Raw genomic sequence first — 23550 nt, forward strand, 5'->3', positions numbered from 1 at the left:
GTGCATATGTAGCTTTACATTGAAAGAAACAAAACTTAATGAGAAGAATAGGAAAGATTGAATCCGAGAATCTCTTCTGTTTAGTGAGAAATTCAGTAAATTAATCCAGAAATTATGTTTTCATAGTGCTCCCCCTTAAGTTGGAGCGTGAATGTCAAACATGCTCAACTTGCCAAGGAGACGATTGCTCATGAGCCAAGGGTTTGGTGAAAACATCTGCAATTTTTGTGTGGTTGAAACAAGCAATGTTTGAATCAGACTTTGTTGAATTTTCTCACGTATAAAAATACAATCTTTCTCGATGTGTTTCGTCCGCTCATGAAAAAAATGATTTGAGGCAATGTGAAGCGCTACTTGATTGTCACAATATAAGATCGTTGGCGTATCAACGTTGAGTCCAAAATCTGCGAGTAAGATATCAACCACTGAAGTTCACAAGTAGGTTGAGCCATTGATCTGTACTCCGCTTCAGCGGAGGGATGAGAAACCATACTTTGTTTCTTGGTTCTCCAAGTAATAGGACTAGAGCCAAGGAAAGTACAAAAACCGCTTGTAAAACGACGAGTATCAGAACAGTCTGCTCAATCCGAGTTGGCATAGGCAAGTCACAGTGGACTTGAATTTTTTAATAAAATTCGTTTGCCAAGGACTAGTGGACTACTCTTCAAATATCGCAAAACGCGCAAAGATGCTTCAAAATGTAGTTGTTGTGGTGTTTGCATAAATTAGTTGAGTATGTTCACAGCAAAAAGAATATCCGGTCATCTGATAGTCAAATAAATCAACCGGCCTACGAGACAATGATAAATGGACGAATTAATGTTCTTTTTCTTCGGCACTAAACTTGAAATTCTGCTCCATTGGTGTTTTGGAAGTACGACATCCCAACATTCTCATATTATGCAAAATACCAAGGCAACATTTCCTTTGATAAAGAAAAATTTTCTAGGTTTAACTAGCCACCTCAATGCCAAAGAAATATTTTGGTGAACCGATATTTTTAATACTGAATTTATTATGAAGTATTTCTTTCAAAACTTGAATTTCTGTAGTGTTATCACCTCCCACGAGTATGTCATCAACATATATCAAGACAAAAGTTGAGCTAATTGTGCTTCGTTTAGAGAAGAGGGTGCATTATATCTTTGATTGAGTATAGTCTTCACATATATATCAATAAATGTCTAAGTTTAGCAAACCAATTACGACTTGCTTGCTTCAGCTCATATATGGATTTGTTTAGCCGACACATATAGTTTTTGTCATCCATTTGGCGAGAATAACTTGGTGGCATTTTCATATAAACCTCTTCGGTAAGATCTCCATGAAGGAAGACATTATTGACATCTAGTTGATGCAAAGTCCTCCCTTTGAGAGCAACAATGACAAAAAAACATCGGACAATTACCATCTTAATTAGTAACAAGGGCAAATGTCTCATTGTAATCAATTCCTTCGATTTGTGTGAATCTCTTGGCAGCTAAATGTGCTTTATAGAACTCAACAGTTCCATCAGAACGGTACTTGATTTTATAGAGCTTTTTGTCAGGTGGTAAGCTAGTGATAGTCCAAGTATTATTACACTCAAGATCCTTTATTTCAGCAGCCATAGCTTCTCGCCATTCTAAGGCTTTAACAACTTGAGAAAAAATGGAGGGTTCAACATTCGAGTCAAGAGATTTCTAATGAGATAAATGACTATAGGAAAGAAATTTTGTCATAGGATGATGTGTACCTATACCAGACGAGGTTGTTGGAGGTGGGTCATGTGTTGTGGTGGTTCTATTACATATGTAGTCGTTCAAGTATCTTGGTAGACGTCTGCAGCGAGCCGAATGTCTTTGGGAGTTGGAAATCTTTGTGCTAGAATTACGTGGAGATAAATTAACAAAGGGTAATGCATCAATATCATTAAGAATATCTTGAATTGGTTGGGGTAAAACTGTATGTGAGGGTGGATGATCATGATAATTATGATAGGGAAAAAATGTTCGTAAAAAGAAACATCCCCGGAGGTGTAAATTGTTCCTGTATCGAAGTCATAAATTTTATAACCTTTTTGCCCAAAAAGCTACATTATGAATATTCTGGGCTTGGAGCGAGAATCAAATTTATGCCTTTGAGGAGACATATTATGAGCATAATAGAGGGATATATCCAAAAACCTTAAGGTGAGAATAATTAGGTGAAGTATCTAGCAGCATTTCATGAGGAGTTTTGCCATTTAGGATAGGTGATGAGATTTTGTTGATCAAGTAATAAGCAGTAAGGACGCATTCCCCGCAAAAGTTCAGTGGAAGGTTTCTTTGAAATCTTAAAGTTCGAGCAACATCAAGCAAATGTTGGTGTTTACGCTCCACTACATCGTTTTGTTGTGGAGTATAAACACATTTTCGTTGATGAATGACCCCATGGATTTGGAAGAAATCTTGTATTTTGAAATCAGCGGAGGTTACTTTAAAACTCTATGTTTTAAAAATCATAAACATTTTCATATTCACAAGGGGGTTCTACAATTGATTTTTAAAAATGCGGAGTTTTGAAATTTTAATTATTTCGAATAAATACGTTGATTTTTTGGGGTTTTTTTTTATTGGAATACTAATGATATTTACCCCAATTATTACATGTTGAGACGATTTCTCTTCATATATTATGAAAAAAATATTATTTTATCATCTTGATTCAATCGTTAAATAGGATCGACTTATTGCATATATTGCAGCAGATTTTAAACTTTTATTTAGGTAAATGTGAATCTTTTAAATTTATTAATACGAATACAATTTATTTATTTTAAAAATGGGGAACATAATATTTTTTACTTTAAAATTATTTTTCTAAAATAATTATCCTCGTACAGTTTTAATTATAAAACCATTGTTATTTGTCTAAAAAAATATTTTATAAAAATGTTTTTAAACAAATATTTTAAAACAACTTCAAAAAATTTTATAAAAATATTTGTATAATACACATCCAAACGGAGGCATATAATTCATGGCATTTACCTTCACTAGCTATTAAATTGTTTTACCCTATTTCAAAAAAAAATTGTTTTACCCTCTATAAAGCAATGAATTTGCTTTTAGTCTTGCATGTATAATTGTATGCTTACCCAAGCAGGCAAAAAAAGAAAGGATATATTTTAAAATATTCAACTCATTTTTGTAAATATCGCGTTAAATTTTAAATTTTTGTTAAAATTTTTTTAAGGAAAAACTGCAATTTTGATCATTTATGTTTGTCACTTTGCGATTTTGGTCCTCTATGTTTTCATATTTCAGTTTTAACCTTGTATGTTTCGTTTTTTGGCAATTTCAGTTCTTTTTATTCGAAAATTCTTATGTGGCACTATACAAATCAGCTCCACATCAGCATTACATTGGTACCACATAAAAAAGGACTAAAATTACCAAAAAAATAAAGACAGCGGACTAAAACTGAAATATGAAAATATATAGGACCAAAATCGCAAAGTGACAAACATCCATGACTAAAAAAATCAATTTTCCCAATTTTTAATGTGAATGTGTCGGTGAAATGACTCTATCGTGAATTTGGACAAAAAAAATGTTGACCCCCTGAATAAAAATTATATACAAATAACCAACTTTGCAATATAATTCTAAATTCAAGAAATAAATACAGTTAAATTATTTCATCGATTCAACTAATAATTGGTTTTTTAAAAAAAGGCGGAAACATATTCTATTTATTCATGGCATTTATCGTCATCAACTATTAAAATTTGTTTTCAGCTTCTCTAAGGCAATTAGTTAGTTAGTTTGGTTTTTCGTTTTCGTTTTTAACGACAATAAAACTCACATTTTTTTTGGGTGCGTACCAAGTAAAATTCCAACATTCGTGTAATACTTCGATAAACTCCAATTAGTTTGTTTTTACCTATATAGAGATATGTTTGTTAGAAGGATGTATTCCGAATTCTGAAGAACTTGAATGTCAACAACAATAACAGCAGTAAAAATGATAAACAAAGTCGAGGCGAGAGAATCTTTCTATCCGCAAGATGAAATTGCCCGTTAACAGTGCTCAACGTTGGCGGCAATCGTCCGTAAGATACAACGACTAACGATCGTGATATAACAGCACTACAAATATCACGAACTTCAGCAAACGAAAATAAGTTTCAACTTTTCTTTTGAGAAAGTGAGGGAGAGATTTTGCAGAAATCTGTATACGTTATCAGATGTTTTTCTATCGTACCTCTACGTTATAACAATCATATATATATACATATATATATATATATATGACTCCAAAAAACACATTTTATGGCGTAAGGATGCAACCCATGACAGAAAAAACCCATCGAGCGCCCTACTTTTTCTTTAACCAAATTTTATCCAAAAGAATAATTGATCATAAGACCTCGCCTCGCTGAGCCGAGTCGGCCGCGCGCGCGTGTTTGTTGCATCGATTAGCGTCTTGCCCCTTTTAAAAATATCCGGTGCCCTAAGGGCCCAATCTCATAATCCAAAGTTGGATTATATAAGGTGAACAATACATTGAACATGTTTCAATGTGGGACAACTTTCCCTCCAATTTATTTCACCAAATTCAAAATTTTTCATCAATTGGTACAAGCTTTTTGGACAAGTATGCAAGCCTTTTGGACAAGTAATTCAAGCCCATTCAAGCCCATTTCATGCCATTTTACTCCAAAAATTCATTCAACATTTTTTTCCAACAATGTTTACACAACAAAGCAAAGACATTTATCTGTTTACCAATCAAAACTTATATACTTGTTTATCAAATCAAATTACGAAAGAAAAAAGAATTCAAGCAAAAACAATTCGCTCACATTATATTATGCAGGTACTGCTCAACGAAGTTTCAAAAGTTTAAAGTTCTGCTACTGCAACAAAGCCTGAGATTACTTTACTTCAAAAAAGAACACCTGAAAAACTTACGATTTTTTCTCCCAGTAGCTGGAATCCAAAGTGAGTGGATACAAATCGGTAGCAGACGACGAAGAACTTGTCCACGGGACATCCATTGATACACTTTTTCCCCGACCACCATTGTTAAGAATTACTTGCTCTTCCCCATCCATTTGAAAGAGTGGGTGCCCGGTTAGCCAACTTGTGGCTAAGGGCTTTTATGACTCTATGTAAAACAATCTTTTGTTTAATATAATTTACACTTTTATAATGGCATTGACTTTATCTTTCTTCATATTGTTATATTATGATATACTATTGTTGTTTTGATAAAGACCTTGAATATACTATAGTGTATGTGAGATGTGGTAGCACATGGGGATGGCTATCATGAAACACATCTTATAGTCACTGTATATTCTAAACTGTTCCTAGTCAATTGAGCCGTCCGCAAATAAGGATAAGGATCGCTCGAGATTGAGACTAGCATTTGCGATGCCGAGTACCACGTTTCATTGGTATGAAACATAGAGATGTTCAAAGCATGCAAATGGATATTCATATGATGAATGATCAAACTACCCTATTCGGACTTTCCAAGTAGTTATCACTTATCGAGTGGATAAAGTCCGCGGTTTTGGTTGTACACCATTAGTCCTTATTACTTGAAACATCATTGAGACTCTATATTCTAGTACTGTACTTTGACTCGTTTACCGACTCTATTGGGGTCATCAGGTGTCGGGATTGGGTACAGTTACGACACATATAGGATTCGATGCTTTGTTGTCAAGGATTCACCTCATACTTGCGAGTGTGGATATCCTATGCGATCTGAGGAGATATTAATGTGACGAATCTCTGGCCAGAGTACATGATGTGTTTTAGGTTACTTGGTGTTCCTAGTAACACATGCGATGTCACTAATAGATCTCCAAGATGTTATGCATAGTTATCGAATCTCGAACGACTCTCGATATACCAATGGTTGTTGATTCGATCGGGATATATGGATGAAGGGACCGTACTGTACGCTAACAAAAATCTACTGGTTCTTTCAGGCACTATCAGTAATACCTAGGGAATCATGGGGCGATGTTGCTAGGCGCTCTTACCATGATTCGATGGGTAAGTCGGAAATTGTTGTTCCGAGTCACAAGGAGTTGTGAGCCCACGGCTAGCTGTATTCCTGAACCATTGAGGGTTACACAAGTAATGGATTACTAAAACCCCGTAGAGATAGTTAAATTTAAAGAGTTAAATTTAATGAAAGAGAAGTTGGACTTCTTAACTAAAGGGAGTGGGATTTCCTAAAATGACATAGGGATGAACATTTTTAGAAATCACTGAATTCGGATTCAGAAAAATTATCTTGACTCTAAAAGATGCAGAAATGGTTTCTGTGCACATTGGTGAAATCAGTTTATCAATCGGAGTCACGATGAATTTTATATTAATTTCTATAACAACAGGCTTGGCTTGTTGGGCTTAAGTTATGGATTGTGGGCTTTAAGGAGTTAGAGTCCTGATACAATTATAACTAGAAATTATCTATAAATAGAGGTGTTGGGTTCGAAAATTAGACACATTGTATATTGCAATTTTCGAAAATACACTCTAGAATTTTCAAGGGGATTTTCGAAATCCTCTATCCCTTTTGGAGAAAATTCGACTTGTGATTTTTGTGAAAAATTACAAATCGAATTAACAGATCATATCTGTTTATTCTCTACGTAAAACTTCTGATTGATTTCTAGTGCAGTCAATCAAAGGGTTTCTGTTTTTCATTCGTGGACCTAATTCCGGAGTTAGATCGTGACTGTCATCGGTTCCCGGGATTTACAAGAAGAGCAGATTAAATTCTGTTGGAGTCCACGATCAAGCCTTTGCTTGACGAGGTAAAAATTTAACTGTGTTTTATTTTTACTTGAACAAATTTAATCATAAAAGTTTTGATACCCATATATGGAATCGTTCCATATAATAAAATAAAATTTTTAAACTTTCGCTGCACCGGGTATCAATTCTTAATTGATCTGAACACGTTTTCCAACAGTGGTATCAGAGTCAGGTTGCTCAGATCAAACGATTAAATTAATCGATTGTACAAAATTTTTAAGCCTCGGTTTTTGAAACAAAACGAAAATTTAAAATTGAATTTTAATGGGCAAATCGGGCAGCGATCGTCGCTGCCCGGGGCAGCGAGCGTCGCTGCCCAAGGGCAACGATTGGATCGCTGCCCATGGGCAGCGAACGTCGCTGCCCAGGGCAGTGCTGGGCGCTGTCCAAGGGCAGCGAGTCCATCGCTGCCCAAGGGGCAGCGACGGGCTGCCCAGCCCGGGATTGTCCCGGGCAGCCCGGAAAAATTATTTTTAATTTTTAATTAAAATTTTAATTTTTTGAAATTTTAGTTTTTGATCCGATCAAAAATTGTTTTTGATTGGTTCACGAGGCATCGGATCGAATTGTTCGAGTCCGAAAATTTTAAAATTGATTTTTGGATAAATTTGAATTTTTGGAAAATTTATAAATTTTATCCGTTAAATTAAATTTTATAAAATTAATTATTTTGGTACAATTCATGATAAGATATGATCTTATGGATGGATAAGATAAAATATGATTTTATCTTTTAAATTATGATGTCTTTGCATGTTTATCCAATTATTTAATTATTGAATTAATTAATGGATAAAGGATGATCGATTGTCATGACCAATGTTTTAGGTGTATGTTAGGTGATTTACATTTGTCTTATTGTTGTTGGTGTTTATTAATGGGCTTGGTTTATAGCCCAATATGATTGTCATATGTAATAAAAGTGGGCCTGGTTTATGGCCCGTTTCCACCCCTAAAAATGTATCCCATATTTGTCATCGAAATTTATTGTAAATTTATTAGACTTAGTGGGAGACAAAGATTTGAAGAAATGGTGGGCCCAGCAGACAATGAAGACCGAAGAAATGTAAATTGGAAGCTCAATGTAATAGGATTGCATTGCATACTTGCATATTACCTAGGATTGGACTTAGACTCGTGATTGGCAACCACGGGTCGATTAGTTAATGGGATCGATCATCCTTAAATAATATATGATATTATTGATGTATGCATGTTTAGACTAAATTGTATGAATCCCGCAAGCATACATAAATTGTATGATGAGACAAATTTTCAAAATTAAAAATCCCTCATTTTAAATATGATTTAAAATTGATATCAAGATTAATAAAAAGGGAATTTAAATATTGTTTAAATATTCCTACCTTCCATCAACGATCAATGTATGAGATGCTACCCGCGGATACGGTTCGGCTCATATTATTGGGGGGGCCCGTTCGTCGAAAAGCTGTACATTGGATCGACACATGTTGTAAGTTGGGTGGAACTCCCATGAGATTGGCTCATATTATTGGGGATCCACATGGCGACCGTTCATCACAACTTAATATTGATAGGTTATCTTGACATGTCACAATAAACGACGTCATATTATTGGGCCCTTATTGGACATGAGGTAAAAACATGGGGGTTACTTTGGAAGTAATTGGGCTCTACCTTTTGAAAATTATGGTTGGCTGATATTATTCGGGATCATTATTTGTCAATTGGACTCCATGTTCTCACTAAGGAAAATAGTTTCCCGTTTTCACTAGAGGGTAGTGAAATCGTTAAAATAGTGGGAGTGTAATTCATAAAATTAAAATTCGCCATATTTTATTTCTTAGTAAATTAATTAAACAATCATTGATTATTGTCTGTTTCCTTTTCAGTATACTATTACAATGACTTCTCGCAATCCATTGTTTTCAATTCTCGAACAAAACAAATTGACTGGCGCAAACTATACGGAATGGTTCCGTAAGTTGAAAATTATTCTTACTTCGAAAAAATCTTTCTACGTGTTAGAGAATCCGCCTCCGAAGGAAGCCCCGGCTAATACAAGTCCGGAAGAGTTGACCAAACTTGATTTATGGTGGGACCATGATATCAAGGCCAAATGCTACATGCAGGCTTCGATGTCTGATGAGCTTCAAAGGAGATTCGAGGATACCGTGAATGCTGCTGACATTCACAAGAACCTCAAAGAACTCTTTGGAGCTCAGTCAAAGTCGGAGAGGTATGCCACCGTCAGAGAGCTCATGACGAGCCGCATGCGAGATGGGACTTCGGTCCGTGAGCATGGGGTGCACATGATTGGGCTCATTGAAAAGTTGGTAACACTCGACTTGACTTTGGAGCATGAACTTAGCGCGGACTTGTTGCTTCTATCACTTCCTTCATCGTTTGACGGTTTTGTGATGAACTTCAATATGAACAAGATAGAGGCCACCCTTGAAGAGATGGTCAATATGCTTGTCACATATGAAGCCACACTAAAGAAGGATAAACCGGTACTCTTGGTTGACTCCTCTTCTAACTCTAAGAAAGTACCAAGTGGAAAGGGTAAGAAACGTTCTGCCCCGCCCAAGAAGATTGTACCAAATAAGAAGGGAAAGGCCAATGCTTCAATTGGGATAAAAGATGAAAACGTTTGCCATTACTGCAAGAAACCCGGTCATTGGAAACGTAACTGCAAGGAATACCTCGAACAGTTGCGAACTGCAAAGGGTATGTTTTACATTGAAATAAATGTTTCGCTTAATACTTCTTCTTGGGTATTGGATACCGGATGTGGATCTCACATTTGTAATAATTTGCAGGTGATGACAAGAAGCCATAAGCTAAGGATGGGTGAGACCCAGCTAAGGCTCGGGAATGGTTCTAGAGTCGAAGCCAAAGCTATAGGAGACATTTATTTAGTTTTGCAGAACAATTTTAAGTTATTTTTGAGAGATGTTTTATATGTTCCGGATTTGGTCAAAAACATTATATCTATTTCTATGCTTGATAGAGATGGTTTTTCTTGCAATTTTGTGAATGAGATTTGCAATATTTACAAGAATGAATGTTTGATTGGAAATGGACAACTTGAAAACGATCTATATAGCTTAAAATTAAAAGACGTTCCAATTAATTATGTTGATAAACCGGTAACAACAATTAAAAGGAAGGACGATAGTCAAAACCCGGAAAACCTTTGGCATGCTAGGCTAGGTCATATTTCCTCAAGGAGGATGAACAAGCTAGTGGGAGAGGGCATGTTTGATATGTCTGATATTAACTCTCTACCTACTTGTGAGTCCTGCCTAAAGGGAAAAATGACTAAATCTCCTTTCAAAGGGAAACCTGAGCGTAGTCAAAATCTGTTGGATTTGATCCATACAGATGTTTGCGGTCCATTTAGGATTGATACTAAATGTGGCAACACCTACTTCATTACCTTTACCGATGATCATTCTAGGTATGGGTATTTATATTTAATGAAATATAAGTCTGAAGCATTTGAAAGGTTCAAAGAATTCAAGGCTGAAGTAGAAAACAAACTAGGTAAAAGTATTAAGGCACTTCGATCGGATCGAGGTGGAGAATACTTAAGTACCGAGTTTTTGGACTATCTAAAAGAGAATGAGATTCTCTCTCAGTGGACTCCTCCTATGACACCTCAGCTTAATGGTGTTTCGGAGCGTCGCAATCGAACTTTTTTGGACATGGTTCGATCCATGATGAGCTTCACTGAGCTCCCACCTTTGTTTTAGGGCTACGCGCTTGAAACGGCGGTATTGTTGTTAAACAACGTTCACACTAAAGCAGTAAATAAAACACCATACGAGTTATGGAATGGCAAAACTCCTAAGTATTCGTACTTGAGGATTTGGGGATGTCCTGCTTACGTGAAGCAGACAGTGGGAGATAAGTTGGATAATCGATCCACCTTATGTTATTTTGTAGGGTATCCAAAGAATTCAATCGGATATTATTTCTATCATCCTGCTAAAACAAAAGTGTTTGTTTCAAGGAATGTCACCTTCTTGGAGAAGGAGTTCTTATTGGATAAGAAAGGCAAGATGATGGAACTCGAAGAAATTCGAGAAGAACCCGAGATACAAAATAGCGATCCTACACCTCAAGAATCATCACAAGACACGCCTATTACTAGGAGATCCGAGAGGACTTCTAGGCCTCCTATTAGATATGGTCTTCTTCTTGAAGGGGATCAAAGTGAACCCGACATTGGATGTGATCCAAGAAACTTCAAGGAAGCAATTTCTGATGCGGATTCGAATTTATGGCTTGAAGCTATGCAATCGGAAATAGACTCGATGCATTCTAACCAAGTTTGGTCTTTAGTAGATCCTCCCGATGGAATTGTTCCAATTGGGTGCAAATGGATCTACAAGAGAAAGCTTGGGCCTGATGGAAATGTATTGACCTACAAGGCACGATTGGTGGCAAAAGGTTATACTCAAAGACAAGGAGTTGACTATGATGAAACCTTTTCACCAGCCGCAATGTTCAAGTCCATAAGAATCCTTATTGCCATAGCAGCATGGTATGACTATGAGATATGACAAATGGATGTAAAGACTGCATTTCTTAATGGAAACATTAAGGAATAGATCTATATGATGCAGCCTGAGGGATACACATCCATGGGAATTGAGCATAAGGTATGCAAGCTTCAGAGATCAATTTATGGTCTCAAACAAGCATCAAGAAGTTGGAACCAGAAATTTGATGAAACGATAAAGGATTTTGGTTTTATCAAGAACCCGGAGGAACCATGCGTGTACAAGAAAGTAGTTAAGAATGCGGTAACATTCTTAGTACTTTATGTTGATGACATCCTACTCATGGGGAATGATGTAGGGATGTTGCAGTCAACAAAGATATGGTTATCAGGTAGATTCTCGATGAAGGATTTAGGTGAGGCATCCTATATTCTAGGAATTCAGATCTATAGAGATAGATCTAAAAGAATGATAGGACTCACTCAATTAACCTATATCGACACCATATTGAAAAGGTTTTCAATAGATGGGTCCAAAAGAGGACATCTACCTATGTGTTATGGAGTTTCTCTATCCAAGTCTATGTGTCCCAAGACTGACGAAGAGATAGAGAAGATGACACACGTGCCATATGCGTCAGCCATAGGTAGTATCATGTATGGGATGATATCTACCAGACCGGATGTGGCCTATGCTCTGAGCGTCACGAGCAGATACCAAGCCAATCCCGGTCAAATGCATTGGAAAGCCGTGAAGTGTTGGAAAACTGGCGAGTTCCCAGACCAATTACGATTGATACCCGGTGCAGCGGAAGTTTAAAAATTTTTTCATGGAACGTTTCCATGGTATGGGTATCAACCGTTCATCGATTGAATTACGTGTGTGTAAAATTTAAATAACAATTAAATAAATTTTACCTCAAATCTCGCAACGAGATTAATGGACACCAACAGAACAATTCTGCTCTTGTTGTCTCTCCCTGGAACCGATGAACGCCTTCAATCAGGTCCACGAACAGAGGTTTAATCCCTCTGATAGATTGCACTAGAAAATCTATCAGAAGTTTTCTGCGAAGAGAATACACGAATTTGATTCGTTATTCCTTACTGCGATTCAAAATCACAGACCGAAATTTCTCTGACAGAGTGGGAGGGTGATCGGCCGAATTGAGAGAGAATAGGGGCTAGGGTTTTCGAAATTATTGCTCTCAAAATAATGACCTGTTGTGTGTAATTTCTGTACTGAAATAACTTATTTATAATGCAGGCCACTAACACCTTAGGGCCCATTAGTCATAAGCTGGGGCCCGACAAGCAAAGCCCGCTCGTTCAGAAATTAATATAAAATTCATCGTGACTCCGATTGATGAAACGATTTCACCAATGTGCACAGAAACCATTTCTGCACGTTTTAAAGTCAAAATAAATTTTCCTGAATCCGAATTCAGTGGTTTCCAAAAATGTCCATCCCTATGTCATTTTAGGAAATCCTACTCCCTTACTCTTATTTAAGAAGTCCAACTCCTTAGTTCATTAAATTTAACTCTTTAAATTTAACTATCTCAACGGGGATTAAAACTCCATTACACTGTGTGACCCTCAATGGTTCAGGGATACAGCTAGCCGTGGGCTCACAACTCCTTGTGACTCGGAACAACACTTTCCGACTTGCCCAACGAATCATGGTAAAGCGCCTAGCAACATCGCCCCATGATTCCCTAGGTATCACTGATAGTGCCTACAAGAACCAGTAGATTTTGGTTAACGTACAGTACGGTCCCTTCATCCATATATCCCGATCGAATCAACAACCATTGGTATATCGAGAGTCGCTCAAGATTCGATAACTATGCAATACATCTTGAAGATCAAATTAGTGACATCGCATGTGCTACTAAGAAACCATTTCTTAAATCACATCAAGTACTCTGGCCAGAGATTTGTCACACTAATATCTCCTCAGATCGCATAGGATATCCACACTCGCAAGTATGTGGTGAATCCTTGACAACAATGCATTGACTCCTATATGTGTCGTAACTGTACCCAATCTCGACACCTGATGACCCCCTCAGAGTCGGTAAACGAGTCAAAGCACAGTACTAGCATATAGAGTCTCCATGATGTTTCAAGTCGTAAGGACTAATGGTGTACAACCAAAACCGCGGACTTTATCCACTCGATAAGTGATAACCACTTGGAAAGTCCGGATAGGGTAGTTCGACTATTCATCCTATGAATATCCATTTGCATGCTTCGAACATCTCCATGTTCCCTACCAATGAAACGTGGTACTCCGCATCGCAAATGCTAGTCTCAAACTCGAGCGATCCTTATCCTTATTATCGGACGGCTCAATCGACTAGGAACGGTTTTAGAATATACAGTGACTATAAGATGTATTTCATGATAGACATCTCCATGTTCTACCACATCTTACATACACTATAGTATATTCAAGGTCTTTATCAAAACAACAATAGTATATCACAATATAACAATATGAAGTAATATAAAGTCATTGCCATAAAAGTGTAAATCATATTAAACAAAAGATTGTTTATACAAAGAGTCAACAAAGCCCATAGCCACACAGTTGGCTCACTGGGCACCCACTCTTACAATCTCCCACTTGCCCTATAGCCAACTAGTCATACTACGTAGACCCATTGCTTCGCGATGTTTGTCAAACAATGGTCCTGGCAAAGGCTTAGTAAGTGGATCAGCGATATTGTCTGCAGAGGCCACTCGTTCGACACTGATGTCTCCTCTTTCCACAATCTCCCGGATTATGTGGTATTTCCTCAGTACGTGTTTGGATCTTTGATGAGACCTTGGTTCTTTTGCTTGAGCAACGGCACCCGTGTTGTCGCAGTACACCGGGACTGGACCAACAAATTCAGGAATGACGCCCAACTCTTGGACGAAATTCCTCATCCAAACGGCCTCTTTAGCAGCAGCTGATGCTGCAATGTATTCAGCCTCAGTGGTGGAATCCGCTGTGGTGTCCTGCTTGGAACTCTTCCAAGAGACAGCACCGCCATTGAGCATGAACACAAATCCAGAGGTTGACTTCGAGTCATCCACATCACTTTGGAAGCTAGAGTCGGTATAGCCTTCCAGTTTGAGTTCTCGTCCTCCATAAACCATGAACATATTCTTAGTCCTTCGCAAGTACTTAAGAATGTCCTTCACGGCTTTCCAATGCATCTGACCAGGATTAGACTGATATCTGCTCGTGACACTCAGAGCAAATGCTACATCCGGTCTGGTAGATATCATCCCATACATGATACTACCTATAGCTGACGCATATGGTACATGTGTCATATTCTCTATCTCTGCATCAGTCTTGGGACACATAGACTTGGATAGAGAAACTCCATGACACATGGGTAGATGTCCTCTCTTGGACCCATCCATTGAAAACCGTTTCAATATGGTATCGATGTAGGTTGATTGAGTGAGTCCTATCATTCTCTTAGATCTATCCCTATAGATCTGTATCCCAAGAATGTAGGATGCCTCACCCAAATCCTTCATCGAAAATCTACCTGATAACCATATCTTAGTTGACTGCAACATCCCTACATCATTCCCAATGAGTAGGATGTCATCAACATAAAGTACTAAGAATGTCACCGCATCCTTAACTACTTTCTTGTACACGCAAGGTTCCTCCGGGTTCTTGATGAAACCAAAGTCTTTAATTGTTTCATCAAATTTCTGGTTCCAACTTCTTGATGCTTGTTTTAGACCATAAATTGATCTCTGAAGCTTGCATACCTTATGCTCGCTTCCCATGGATGTGTACCCCTCAGGCTGCTTCATATAGATTTCTTCCTTAATGTCTCCATTAAGAAAAGCAGTCTTCACATCCATTTGCCATATCTCATAGTCATACCATGCAGCTATGGCAATTAGGATTCTTATGGACTTGAACATTGCAACTGGTGAAAAGGTTTCGTCATAGTCAACTCCTTGCCTTTGAGTATAACCTTTAGCCACCAATCGCGCCTTGTAGGTCAATACCTTACCATCAGGCCCAAGCTTTCTTTTGTAGACCCATTTACACCCTATTGGAACAATTCCATCGGGAGGATCCACTAAAGTCCAGACTTGGTTAGTATGCATCGAATCCAATTCTGACTGCATAGCTTCAAGCCATAAATTCGAATCCGCATCAGAAATTGCTTCCTTGAAGCTTCTTGGATCACATCCAATGTCGGGTTCATCTTGACCCTCTTCAAGAAGAAGACCATATCGAACTGGAGGTCTAGAAGTCCTCTCGGATCTTCTAGGTGCAGGCGTGTCCAGCAATGGTTCCTGAGGTGTGGGATCGTTATTTTGTATTTCGGGTTCTTCTCGAACTTCTTCGAGTTCCATCGTCTCGCCTTTCTTATCCAATAAGAATTCCTTCTCCAAGAAGGTGGCATTCCGTGAAACAAACACCTTTGTTTCAGCAGGATAATAGAAATAATATCCGATTGAATTCTTCGGATACCCCACAAAATAACACAAGCTGGATCGACTATCCAACTTATCTCCCACTGTCCGCTTCACGTAAGCAGGACATCCCCAAATCCTCAAGTACGAATACTTAGGAGCTTTGCCATTCCATAACTCGTACGGTGTTTTGTCCACTGCTTTAGTGTGGACGTTATTCAACAACAATACCGCCGTTTCAAGCGCATAGCCCCAAAACGAAGGTGGAAGCTCAGTGAAGCTCATCATAGATCGAACCATGTCCAACAAAGTTCGATTACGACGCTCCGATACACCATTAAGCTGTGGTGTCATAGGAGGAGTCCACTGAGAGAGAATCCCATTCTCTTTCAGATAGTCCAAAAACTCGGTACTCAAGTATTCTCCACCTCGATCCGATCGAAGTGCTTTAATACTTTTACCTAGCTTGTTTTCTACTTCAGCCTTGAATTCTTTGAACTTTTCAAATGCTTCAGACTTATATTTCATTAAATATAAATACCCATACCTAGAATAATCATCAGTAAAGGTAATGAAGTAGGTGTGGCCATGTTGAGTCCCTACTCTAAATGGACCACAAACATCTGTATGGATCAAATCCAACAGATTTTGACTACGCTCAGGCTTCCCCTTAAAAGGAGATTTAGTCATTTTCCCTTTTAGGCAGGATTCACAAGTAGGTAGAGAGTTAATATCAGACATATCAAACATGCCCTCTCCCACTAGCTTGTTCATCCTCCTTGAGGAAATATGACCTAGTCTAGCGTGCCAAAGGTTTGCCGGGTTTTGACTATCGATTTTCCTTTTGTTTGTTGTCGCCGGTTTGTCAATACAATTCACTGGAACGTCTTTTAGTTTTAAATTATATAGATCGTTTTCAAGTTGTCCATTTCCAATTAAACATTCATTCTTGTAAATACTGCAAATCCCATTCACAAAATTACAAGAATAACCATCTCTATCAAGCATAGAAATAGAAATAATGTTTTTAATTAAATCTGGCACAAATAAAACATCTCTCAACAATAATTTAAAACCATTATGCAAAATCAAACAAACATCTCCAATGGCCGTAGCTTCAACTCTGGAACCATTCCCGAGCCTCAGCTGGGTCTCACCCATTCTAAGCCTGCGACTTCTTGTCATCACCTGCAAATCATTGCAAATGTGAGATCCACATCCGGTATCCAATACCCAAGAAGTTGTATTAAGTGACATGTTTATTTCGATATAGAACATACCCTTTGCAGTTCCCAACTGCTCAAGATACTCCTTGCAGTTGCGCTTCCAATGACCCGGCTTCTTGCAGTAATGGCAAACATCCTTGGATTTTCCATCGTTTGAAGCCTTTGTCTTTTGCTTCTTCTCGGGTTCCACTTTCTTGGGTGGGGCAGAACGTTTCTTGCCCTTCATACTTGGCCCCTTCTTAGCAGAAGATGAGGAGCCCACCAAGAAAGCTGGCTTATCCTTCTTAAGTGTGGATTCATATGTAACGAGCATATTGACCATCTCTTCAAGGGTGGCCTCTATCTTGTTCATATTAAAATTTATCACGAATCCATCAAATGAAGAAGGAAGAGATAGAAGCAGCAAGTCCACATTGAGTTCATGCTCCAACACCAAATCAAGGGTCGCTAACTTCTGTATGAGCCAAATCACTCGTACCCCATGATCACGGACCGAAGTCCCTTCACGCATGCGGCACGTCATCAACTCCTTAACAGTAGAGAACCTTTCAGCCCTCGACTGAGCCCCAAAAAGTTCCTTGAGTTGCGTGTGAATGTCAGCAGCATTCACCGTGTCCTCAAATCGCCTCTGGAGTTCATCAGACATCGAGGCTTGCATATAGCATTTGGTCTTGATGTCATGGTCGCACCATGCATCAAGTTTGGCCAATTCCTCCGGACTTATGTCAGCTGGTGCTTCCTTCGGAGGTGCTTTCTCTAACACGTAGAGCATTTTCTCCGAAGTTAAGACAATCTTCAACTTCCGGAACCATTCCGTATAGTTGGCGCCAGTCAGCTTGTTTTGTTCGAGGATCGAGAATAAAGGATTTCGCGAATTCATTGTATGAAATACTGAAAAGGAAAAACAGACATATATCAATGATTGTTTAACAATTTACTAAGACATAAAATAGGCGAATTTAATTTTATGAATCTCACTCCCACTATTTTAACGATTTCACCACCCTCTAGTGAAAACGGAAAACTTTTTCCTTAGTGAGAACATGGAGTCCAATTGACAAACTTATGGTCCCGAATAATATCAGCCAACCATAATTCTCAAAAGGTAGAGCCCAATTGCTTCCAAAGCAACCCCCATGTATTTACCTCATGTCCAATAAGGGCCCAATAATATGACGCCGTTTAAAGTGACATGTCAAGATGACCCATCAATATTAAGTTGTGATGGACGGTCGCCATGTGGATCCCCCAATAATATGAGCCGATCCCATGGGAGTTCCACCCAACTTACAACATTTGTCGATCCAATGTACAGCTTTCCGACGGATGGGCCCCCCCAATAATATGAGCCGGACCGTATCCGCGGGTAGCATCACATACATTGACCGTTGATGGAAGGTAGGAACATTTAAACAATATTTAAATTTCCTTTATTTATCTTGATATAAATTTTAAATCATATTTAAAATGAGGGATTTTATTTATAAAAATATTTGTCTCATCATATTTAATTTATTGCATGCATTGCCGGATTCACGCAATTTATGTCTAAACATGCATACAATCATAATATCACATATTATATAGGATGATCGATTCCATTTCTAATTGACCCGTGGTTGCCAATCACGGGTCTTAGTCCAATCCTAGGTAATATGCAGTATGCAAATGCAATCCTATTACATATGCTTCCAATTTACATTTCTTCAGTCTTCATTGTCTGCTGGGCCCACCATCTTCAAATCTTGATCTCCCACTAAATCTAATGTATTTACAATTAAATAACAATGACAAGTAGGGGATACATTTTTAGGGGGTGGGAACGGGCTATAAACCAAGCCCACTTTTATTACATATGACATTCATATCGGGCCATAAACCAGGCCCATTAATAAAACCAACAACAATAAAGACAAAATGTAAATTCCTAACATACACCTACAAAATTGGTCATGGCAATCGATCATCCTTATCCAATAACATTTAATTCAAAATTAATTTATTGGATAACATGCTGTGGCAATTCAAATTTAAACAAGATAAAATCATATTTTATATATAAAATCACATTTCACATATAAAATCATATTTTATCTCCATATCAAATAAAATCATATTTTATCTATAAAATCCAATTTTACAAATAAAATCATATTTTATCTAATATATCATAAGATCATATCTTATCATCAATTGTACCAAAATAATTGATTTCAAAATTCAATTTCCGGATAAAATATTAAAATTTTCCAAAAATTCAAATTTATCCAAAATCAATTTTAAAATTTACGGACTCGAACAATTCGATCCGAAATCTCGTGAACCAATCAAAAACAATTTTTGACCGGACCAAAAATAAAATTTTAAATATTAAAAATTAAAATATAATTTTTTCGGCGGGCCGCCCGGGACACTCCCGGGCCGGCCCGCACCCGGGGCGCGGGCCGGGGGCAGCCCGGCTGCCCCCTTAGGGCAGCGCCTGGCGCCGCCCCTGGGCGGCGCCGTGCGCTGCCCTGGGCGGCGCCGAGCGCCGCCCTGCGCAGCGCCGTTTCCATGGTATGGGTATCAACCGTTCATCGATTGAATTACGTGTGTGTAAAATTTAAATAACAATTAAATAAATTTTATCTCAAATCTCGCAACGAGATTAATGGACACCAACAGAACAATTCTGCTCTTGTTGTCTCTCCCTGGAACCGATGAACGCCTTCAATCAGGTCCACGAACAGAGGTTTAATCCCTCTGATAGATTGCACTAGAAAATCTATCAGAAGTTTTCTGCGAAGAGAATACACGAATTTGATTCGTTATTCCTTACTGCGATTCAAAATCACAGACCGGAATTTCTCTGACAGAGTGGGAGGGTGATCGGCCGAATTGAGAGAGAATAGGGGCTAGGGTTTTCGAAATTATTGCTCTCAAAATAATGACCTGTTGTGTGTAATTTCTGTACTGAAATAACTTATTTATAATGCAGGCCACTAACACCTTAGGGCCCATTAGTCATAAGCTGGGGCCCGACAAGCAAAGCCCGCTCGTTCAGAAATTAATATAAAATTCATCGTGACTCCGATTGATGAAACGATTTCACCAATGTGCACAGAAACCATTTCTGCACGTTTTAAAGTCAAAATAAATTTTCCTGAATCCGAATTCAGTGGTTTCCAAAAATGTCCATCCCTATGTCATTTTAGGAAATCCTACTCCCTTACTCTTATTTAAGAAGTCCAACTCCTTAGTTCATTAAATTTAACTCTTTAAATTTAACTATCTCAACGGGGATTAAAACTCCATTACACTGTGTGACCCTCAATGGTTCAGGGATACAGCTAGCCGTGGGCTCACAACTCCTTGTGACTCGGAACAACACTTTCCGACTTGCCCAACGAATCATGGTAAAGCGCCTAGCAACATCGCCCCATGATTCCCTAGGTATCACTGATAGTGCCTACAAGAACCAGTAGATTTTGGTTAACGTACAGTACGGTCCCTTCATCCATATATCCCGATCGAATCAACAACCATTGGTATATCGAGAGTCGCTCAAGATTCGATAACTATGCAATACATCTTGAAGATCAAATTAGTGACATCGCATGTGCTACTAAGAAACCATTTCTTAAATCACATCAAGTACTCTGGCCAGAGATTTGTCACACTAATATCTCCTCAGATCGCATAGGATATCCACACTCGCAAGTATGTGGTGAATCCTTGACAACAATGCATTGACTCCTATATGTGTCGTAACTGTACCCAATCTCGACACCTGATGACCCCCTCAGAGTCGGTAAACGAGTCAAAGCACAGTACTAGCATATAGAGTCTCCATGATGTTTCAAGTCGTAAGGACTAATGGTGTACAACCAAAACCGCGGACTTTATCCACTCGATAAGTGATAACCACTTGGAAAGTCCGGATAGGGTAGTTCGACTATTCATCCTATGAATATCCATTTGCATGCTTCGAACATCTCCATGTTCCCTACCAATGAAACGTGGTACTCCGCATCGCAAATGCTAGTCTCAAACTCGAGCGATCCTTATCCTTATTATCGGACGGCTCAATCGACTAGGAACGGTTTTAGAATATACAGTGACTATAAGATGTATTTCATGATAGACATCTCCATGTTCTACCACATCTTACATACACTATAGTATATTCAAGGTCTTTATCAAAACAACAATAGTATATCACAATATAACAATATGAAGTAATATAAAGTCATTGCCATAAAAGTGTAAATCATATTAAACAAAAGATTGTTTATACAAAGAGTCAACAAAGCCCATAGCCACACAGTTGGCTCACTGGGCACCCACTCTTACATGAAGGATATTCTTAAGTTCTTGCGAAGGACTAAGAATTTATTCATGGTTTATGGAGGGAGAGAATTGAAGTTGGAAGGCTATACCGACTCTAGCTTCCAATGTGACGTGGATGACTCGAAATCAACCTCTGGATTTGTATTCGTGCTCAATGGCGGTGCTGTCTCTTGGAAGAGTTCCAAGCAGGACACCACAGCGGATTCCACCACTGAGGCAGAATACATCGCAGCATCAGCTGCTGCTAAAGAGGCGGTTTGGATAAGGAAATTCATCCAAGAGTTGGGTGTAATTCCTGAAGCTGTTGGTCAAGTCCCGGTGTACTGTGACAACACGGGTGTCGTTGCTCAGGCAAAGGAACCAAGGTCTCATCAGAATTCCAAACACGTACTGAGGAAATACCACATCATCCGGGAGATCGTGGAAAGAGGAGACATCAGTGTCGAGAGAGTGACCTCTACAGACAATATCGCTGATCCGCTTACTAAGCCCTTGCCAGGACCATTGTTTGACAAACATCGCGAAGCAATGTGATTACGTAGTATGACTAGTTGGCTTTAGGGCAAGTGGGAGATTGAAAAAGTGGGTGCCCGGTTAGCCAACTTGTGGCTAAGGGCTTTTATGACTCTATGTAAAACAATCTTTTGTTTAATATAATTTACACTTTTATAATGGCATTGACTTTATCTTTCTTCATATTGTTATATTATGATATACTATTGTTGTTTTGATAAAGACCTTGAATATACTATAGTGTATGTGAGATGTGGTAGCACATGGGGATGGCTATCATGAAACACATCTTATAGTCACTGTATATTCTAAACTGTTCCTAGTCAATTGAGCCGTCCGCAAATAAGGATAAGGATCGCTCGAGATTGAGACTAGCATTTGCGATGCCGAGTACCACGTTTCATTGGTATGGAACATAGAGATGTTCAAAGCATGCAAATGGATATTCATATGATGAATGATCGAACTACCCTATTCGAACTTTCCAAGTGGTTATCACTTATCGAGTGGATAAAGTCCGCGGTTTTGGTTGTACACCATTAGTCTTTATTACTTGAAACATCATTGAGACTCTATATTCTAGTATTGTACTTTGACTCGTTTACCGACTCTATTGGGGTCATCAGGTGTCGGGATTGGGTACAGTTACGACACATATAGGAGTCGATGCTTTGTTGTCAAGGATTCACCACATACTTGTGAGTGTGGATATCCTATGCGATCTGAGGAGATATTAATGTGACGAATCTCTGGCCAGAGTACATGATGTATTTTAGGTTACTTGGTGTTCCTAGTAACACATGCGATGTCACTAATAGATCTCCAAGATGTTATGCATAGTTATCGAATCTCGAACGACTCTCGATATACCAATGGTTGTTGATTCGATCGGGATATATGGATGAAGGGACCGTACTGTACGCTAACCAAAATCTACTGGTTATTGCAGGCACTATCAGTAATACCTAGGGAATCATGGGGCGATGTTGCTAGGCGCTCTTACCATGATTCGATGGGTAAGTCGGAAATTGTTGTTCCGAGTCACAAGGAGTTGTGAGCCCACGGCTAGCTGTATTCCTGAACCATTGAGGGTTACACAAGTAATGGATTACTAAAACCCCGTAGAGATAGTTAAATTTAAAGAGTTAAATTTAATGAAAGAGAAGTTGGACTTCTTAACTAAAGGGAGTGGGATTTTCTAAAATGACATAGGGATGGGCATTTTTGGAAATCACTGAATTCGGATTCAGAAAAATTATCTTGACTCTAAAAGATGCAGAAATGGTTTCTGTGCATATTGGTGAAATCAGTTTATCAATCGGAGTCACGATGAATTTTATATTAATTTCTATAACAACAGGCTTGGCTTGTTGGGCTTAAGTTATGGATTGTGGGCTTTAAGGAGTTAGAATCCTGATACAATTATAACTAGAAATTATCTATAAATAGAGGTGTTGGGTTCAAAAATTAGACACATTGTATATTACAATTTTCGAAAATACACTCTAGAATTTTCAAGGGGATTTTCGAAATCCTCTATCCCTTTTGGAGAAAATTCGACTTGTGATTTTTGTGAAAAATTACAAATCGAATTAACAGATCATATCTGTTTATTCTCTACGTAAAACTTCTGATTGATTTCTAGTGCAGTCAATCAGAGGGTTTCTGTTTTTCATTCGTGGACCTAATTCCGGAGTTAGATCGTGACTGTCATTGGTTCTCGGGATTTACAAGAAGA

At 38.3% G+C, this 23550-nt stretch overlaps 1 pseudogene; it reads right to left on the reverse strand.

The window, feature by feature from the left end:
• Positions 1-4933: 4933 nt before the first annotated feature.
• LOC140890018 (probable leucine-rich repeat receptor-like serine/threonine-protein kinase At3g14840) overlaps positions 4934-23550 on the reverse strand; it is a 58169-nt pseudogene continuing 39552 nt past the window's right edge.

This window comes from Henckelia pumila, chromosome 3 (genome assembly GCF_033568475.1).
Source record: "Henckelia pumila isolate YLH828 chromosome 3, ASM3356847v2, whole genome shotgun sequence".
Classification (NCBI taxonomy): domain Eukaryota; kingdom Viridiplantae; phylum Streptophyta; class Magnoliopsida; order Lamiales; family Gesneriaceae; genus Henckelia; species Henckelia pumila.